Below are 7,101 nucleotides of genomic sequence, written 5' to 3'. Positions count from 1 at the left end.
CGTGGAACGCCGAGATAAACTTAAATCAGGAAAAACTCAAAATTTAAAATAGAAAAGGAAGACATTTACCAAGCACATATTATTGGCCTGAGCATTAAGCATTTTTAATTCACAAGACAGCAATAGTTAGTAAGCCCTCCAAGTGATTCTCAGGCAGGCTAACATTTTGAGAACCACTGACCTGAGGAAATATTTGAATGCTGGCATTTGCGCAGAAAAAATAAAAAGCACTTTGGGGCTTTAACAGGTCTGGGGGAGGTCTCCTCTGAAAGAGAAACACCTGACGAGGGAAACGAGGTAGCTGGGAACTTGGGGAGAATAACCGTTGGGGGGCTGAAGCAATGAATAGAGGAGAAATGCACGGCAGTCACCTGCTTTGGGTGAGCTGCGTGCATTGCCCTCTTGTGGGTTGTTAGGGCAGAGTATGGTAAGAGACCCCTCCCGGAGAGGTAGAGGAGGGATGTTTTAGTCATCGCCTTACTGGTGACTTTCAGGCTGCCTTCTTACCCCTGGGACTCCACCATTGTGAATGGTCCTCACAAATGTCAAAAATCTGAATGAATTTATAGATGGGGTTAAGAATAAATCAGGTTTGGGAGGAGAGGTGGGTGTGGCAAAGCAGGGGATGATGGAGGGAGGGTGTTGCCTGAGTCAGATTCAGACTTCATTCTGATAGTCCCTTCCTAGCTGGTGATCTCAGGCAAATTACTTAATCTAACTCAGGTTTTGTCCTTATCTATAAAAGGGGATAATCATACCTACCTCAGAGAATTGTTGTGAGGATTAAAAGAGATAATGACCTGCTTGGCACCCAGTAGGAACTCAATTGTCCAAAGGCAGCTGGCAGACCCAGCTCTCCCTCCGGCATAATGGAAGCAGTCCTACCTTTTTCTTAAGTAGAAGCTTTTCTCCATGGGTTTTGCTTTTCATTATCTGCTTTGTCTTGTGTGAATAGAAATGACCAGAGAGAAAGAGCTGTGTCCTCCCCTGAGAGTAGGTGGGAACTGGTTGCATATCAGCTTGTTCTCTCATCCTGCTCCCCAACCTTCCCAGGCTCTCCCCTCCAGCTCTTGTGTGGGTGGGGGTGGGGATGTTGCCACAGGCATGTTTATGTACTCCTCCAACACTCAGCTCTGCTGGAGGAGAATCGGTCTTAATTACTCATTTACCTAGCATAACTCAGCAAATCTGTGTTTTAAGGAGAATTATTCTATAAAGACCTTCATGTCTCCATTTCCCATTTGGCCTCAGAAAGGTGACATGGACTATTCAGGATAGAGGAGGTTAGGTCACATTTTTGTTTCTTCCATCCTGTTTTGGATTTGTGAATTTTAAAAGTAAACGCTTACAATGCATGGATGAATTCTGCATGCCAGCTACCTGTCAAGTGTAGCAAGAACTCAGGCAGCTACTGCATTAGGTTTTGGTTTAAAGCCACTCTAAATGATTTATTGTTTTTAAATTATTTATGTGGCATTATTCCTTTCTTGTAAAATGCAAAAGTGCTGTCAGGAACAGCACGGCAGCAAGGTTATGAATGGTACTACAAGTAAATCAAGGTAATTAGAGGCTTCAAGTTGCAAATACTGACAAGTTCTCCACCAGCCACCACTTCACTGATGATAATAAAATTTGCATGATTTCCTGACATTACACTCACCACATATTTTCACTGCACGCTCACCGTAATTACTTAGGGCATGATCTCACACTCATGGCAAGCAGAACTCTCACTGAACCCAGCTGTGACTATTACAGATGCTTAGAAATGAAGCGGGTGGAATTAAGGGAAGAGTTCCCTACATAGCTTTAGGGATCTGTGATGTATCAACTGAATTTTGACAGCTCAGAAAAAGGAAAATAATCTCCACTAGTCCTAAATCACAATCAGGTCAAATTATAGTGAGAATAAAGGATCTCAAAGACAGGATTTGGGTCCTGGGTTTTGTGACTATTAATTTCTACAGTTTGGGTTCTTTGTTTGTTTCTGGGTGTTTTTGTTGTTGTTGTTGTTGTTGTTGTTGTTTTGCTGTAATAAAAAAAAATCAAAGGTTATTTTAATCCCTGATATGACAGGACATATAGGCAGGACTCTAGGTGTGATTATGGAAAGAAAACTTCTGTGTTCTTCATCAAGGGTCAGAATGGACAAGTCATAGGAATTCAATACACTAAAGATCACACGGACACCTCTTAAGGTATGAGGTAATTAAAGCAGGTCAATTCAATACCTGTAATCCATATCTAACCTCTCATTTTGTCCAGTTATTCCCCAGGGTTCAGTGCACCCCTCATATATGCCAGCACATGAATCCTTATATTCTCCGTGCTCAGGCTCAGAGAAACAAACTTACATCTGACCATTTGCTCTTTTCTAAGCCCCAATAGAGAAGGGAACATTTAGGTTTTGAACCATGCAATATATAACAGAGTTCCGAGGATGAATATACCGTGTAAGCTAAAGCTAGGAATACAAACAAAGAAACCAAAGCTGATTTGATTCTCATCTTTGCCTTGTGATCTGAGGAGATTGATATAATCCCTCTGCCTCTGATTTCATCAACCTGAAACGTGGGAAATCACTCATTCACGTGAAGTAGTTGTGAGGGCTGAAGAGATAGGGCAAAAGCACTGGGCACAACACCTGGCCTGTAAGAAGTAATGGTCAATTATGAAAGAAAAGACTATCAATTATCCAGAAGTGTCCTATTTCACAGAGTTTTTAGTAAGTCCACAGAGACTAGAAAACCTTACTGTGGAAAGTTAGTGTCCGAGTTAAAATTAGGAAATAGCAAGGAAAGGCACTGTTTTCTAGATTTTAATAAAACTCTCTCAGGTGTGAAAAGAAGGAGGCTTTTAGGACTGAACCACCTCTCCCCACACCATGGAAAGCAGCAAGTGTCATGGCAATATAAAGCAGCCTCATTGAGACAATTAGATCTTAGACTTTGGAAGTTACTGCTCCAAATCATAGTACTCCTAAACCCAGAGTACCCATTTATCTACTGGTAAATCCTTAAAGTAATGAAATTCATGAAAGATTCCTCTATCTTCTCCTGGCGCTGGTCAAAGTTACAACCGTTGTTACTGATGTTACCTCCTGTAGAACAGTTACAATGCAGGTATCTTTTCTTTGCAGGAGCACGTTATGGGGGGCGGGGGGAGGGTCACTTTTGTAATGGTAAGCCATATGAACTTGTAGTAACATATATGCAATCTTTAGAAAAGTAGAATAAAAGTCCATTGTAAATAGTTTGTGTTAATTACCCTAAAAGATTACATCAGCCTCTGCGGTAGGTTTACTCGTCTTTAATTATATCCATTTTTAGACCAGTAGTAACTTATGAGATTTCTGGAATGTGTTTAGTAATCCACTGAGGAGACTGACTCAGAGTCACAGAAGAAAGATACTCAGAATGTCCAATTGCCGTGACTGTTGACCTCTATCATTTGTTACCCACACTTTAACATGAATAGAGAATGCATCAAAAGTACAGTTCACTTAGCACAATAGCAAGCATGAAGCTATTATGTAGATATGACATATTTTATGTTGAATCACATGAGTGGTCGTAACTTCTGCTAAAAATATGCATGTCATTTTTCTTAAAGTGCCCTTTCCTTTGCCCCCTACTGTATTTTGAAGACAAAACAGACCATCTTTTGTAGAATTCAACAGTTTACTCATTTTGTTGTTGTTGTCCTTAACAATAGTGTTCTCATTTCCTCAACTCAAGATCTGTGGAAAATGAATCCTAACAGCCCTCCCGGAGACAAGATCACAAGCTTTCTGAATGAGTACCTCACTATTGAATGTATGGCTTATCACTGCAGTATTTAAGCACATCGTAAGGTCATTTCCTGTGAGTGTTATTACCATGGTTTTCCACTTCTGTGAGATTTTGAACAAATGACACAAATTCCAATTAATGTGGCAGCCAATCAATCAACATGTTTACAACTAGTAAGTTTTACGTATTTTTTTAAAAGCTTACATTTGGATAGTGCCTTAGAGGCAATTTAATCCAACTTGCTGTACCTCAGTGTATACATTTATTTTTTGCCTTTTTTTTGATCATTTTTGTGTTTATAACTGTTAGATTTTTTTTCTCCCTTTCTTTTCATTTGGAAAGAATTCACTCTCAGAAGGAATAAAAGAGTCTTAGAAATGAGCTTAGGGGCGCCTGGGGGCTCCCGACTCTTGATTTCAGCCCAGGTCATGATCTTGTGGTTCATGATTTCAAGCCCCATGATGGACTCTGTACTGACAGTGTGGAGCCTCCTTGCAATTCTCTCTCTGCTTCTCTCTATGTCTCTCCCCGACTTGTGCTTTCTCTGTCTTGCTCTCTCTCAAAATAAATAGAGAGAGAGAGAGAGAGAGAGAGAGAGAGAGATGAGCTTATATATCAGTAGATTAATGGTAGCTCAGCTAAGATATGTGACCTATTTTGCGAGTCACATTGAAAAAAAATTTTTTTTAATCTACTGGGAGAGTTTAAAGGTTTTGCTTATCTCTACCTTGCAATGATCTCATCCGCTCCTTCTACTCCGGAGTGGAATGAGGTTGAAAGACCTTTGACAGTTGGCCTATAGCAGCAAAGGAAGAAATGTTTGTCCATTTTTTTTCATTCACTCAATTAACATTACTGATCAAATTAACCATGTATTATTGTCATCCTCTCCTCCCTTGTCAGTAGTCTGTAACTATTAGATTGTTCGTTCCTACGTGCACCACATTCAAAAGTTTCAAGAACTGTGTATTCTTACAAAAGACTTTTTCTTGTGCCTCTCTGTCCACTAGGACCTTTCTTACTTTCTTTCTTTGGTTTTCATGCTTTTTTATTTTCTTTTTTGAGAGACAGAGAGAGACAGAGTGTGAGCAGAGGAGGGGCAGAGAGAGAGAGGAAGACACAGAACCTGAAGCAGGTTTGAGGCTCTGAGCTGACAGCTCAGAGCCCCATGCAGGGCTCGAACCCATGAATGCAAGATCCCGACCTGAGTCGAACTCGGACACTCAACTGACTAAGCCACCAGACAGCACCCCCACTAGGGCCTTTCTAAAGGGAGCTTGCAGAAGTCTCAGAAGTTTTGGTGAAAGAACAGAGTTCTCCACGATTTACAATCTGAACAGAGGACAGCTCTACATGCAGCCAATCTGGAAAGTGAGCTGAAGGGGAAGCAGCAGAAAACCTAGCTGAGATGGTTAATTTTATCTGGAAATTAGACTGGGCTAAGGGATGCCCAGATAACTGATAAAACATTATTTCTGAGTGTATCTGTGACAATGTTTCTGGAAGAAAGTAGCATTTGAGTTGGTAGACCAAGTAAAGAAGATAGCCCTACCCAATTGGATGGGGCATCATACAATCCATCGGGGGCCCACAAAGAACAAGAAGATTGAGAGAGTATGAATTCAATCTCTCTGTTTGAGCTGGGGTACTTCTGCTTACAGATAGCAGATTATGGGATTTCGAGGCCTTCATAATTACATGAGCCAATTCCTATAATAAATCTCTTAGATAGATAGAGATATATATCTTTGGATATAGACAAAAATAGACATAGACATAGACATAAATATAAATATAAATATCCCGTTTCTCTGGAGAGCCCTAATACACCTGCTCACTTTGCAGAGGAACCTTACAAATCATCAAGTTAAGCCCCATTAACAAGTTCAAACCCTTCTAGTGAATTCATGGAAGTGCTGAGGTCAGGACACAGACCTCCATCTGCCAGTCTCAGTTCTTCCCATTATAGAGCAGTGATGCCAAATGGCTCCCAGTTTTGGCAACAATATACACGAAACAACCAAAGGAAGAATTAAGTCATCCTCAGTCATTTTTACATATCTGCGTGTAGTACATGTTTGAAAAATATTATCTAATAATAAAATGTGTGGTTCCTTAAAATAATAATAAAATGGGTTTTTTATATATAAATCTATTTTTATTTGCGGCTGACCTATATGATTTGAAACTGATATTATTTAATAATGAATCTATATTTGACCTACAAAATGAAATAAAGCATGGAGATTAGGCAATTGTCAGCCCAGTTTGCTGAGTCCAGTAATAAGGAAATACCGCTGAAAATTTGAATCCTTACTGCATTGTTAGTGGTAGACATCAGACCTAAATTATCTAAGTCATATCCTCACTTCTTTTGCCACAGCAAATATTACACAGCAAGACGACTTCATTTGAACACGATCAGATTAAAGATGGTTGCCAGAGGTGAAAACTAAGGATGAATATCAGAAGATACAAGACAGAAGTGTGCCTGGCACAGTAAATAAGAACACGTTGCGGCTTACGCATAATGCTTCAATCTTTTTGCTTTATCTGTAAAATCAACTTTTCTAACTCTGATTTTCTGGGAGGATAAAAGAGCCATTTCTGATATAACCCAGCATATGCAATTTCTAAAACTCACTGCAATATGCAGAATTGTGCAGTAAAGACCCCGGGACCCATGAGAAAATGGGGCTGGGAACACAGCGCTCAAAACTTCACGAGAAACGCGTAAACGAGGATAGAAACCTAATAAAAAAATGACAGTACAGTTCATGCATGTTACATAGTTAAAAAATACATAAATACTATAATAAATGTGGCATTTTACCTTCACGAAGATCTTATGTTTGTTGTTGTTTACTTAAGCTCCCAATGTAACAGAGAAAAAGAAAGGGAAAAAAAGTAAGACAAAACTTTTATCACCAAAGAGACGATGAAAAAAGAATAGAGAACAGAGAGGATGAGCGAGAAAAAGGCAGAAGGGAAAGAGGAGAAAAAAAATTAAAAGGAGGGAGGGTGCTGGCTGCGGGAAGAGTTGTAGCTTGTGAGTTATCGTCAAGCGGTTTGCCTTAGTGGGCTAGTGCTGTCATAACAAAATAATGCAGAGTCAGTAGCTTAAACAACAGAAATTCATTTTCTCACAGATCTAGAGGCTGAAAGTCCTAGATCAAGGTTCTAACAGATTTGGTTTCTGGAGAAATTCTCTTCCTGGCTTCCATGTTGTTGAAAAACTGACCTCTGTGCTCAGGAGCTGAAATATGTAACATGAGGAAGCAGAGTTTGTGGATAAAGAAGGAAGATAGTT

This window comes from Lynx rufus, unplaced genomic scaffold (assembly GCF_022079265.1).
Source record: "Lynx rufus isolate CCGP_SWC_20201006 ecotype Redwood Valley unplaced genomic scaffold, mLynRuf1.p SCAF_3, whole genome shotgun sequence".
NCBI lineage: Eukaryota > Metazoa > Chordata > Mammalia > Carnivora > Felidae > Lynx > Lynx rufus.
Note: the sequence above shows the minus strand (reverse complement) of the source record.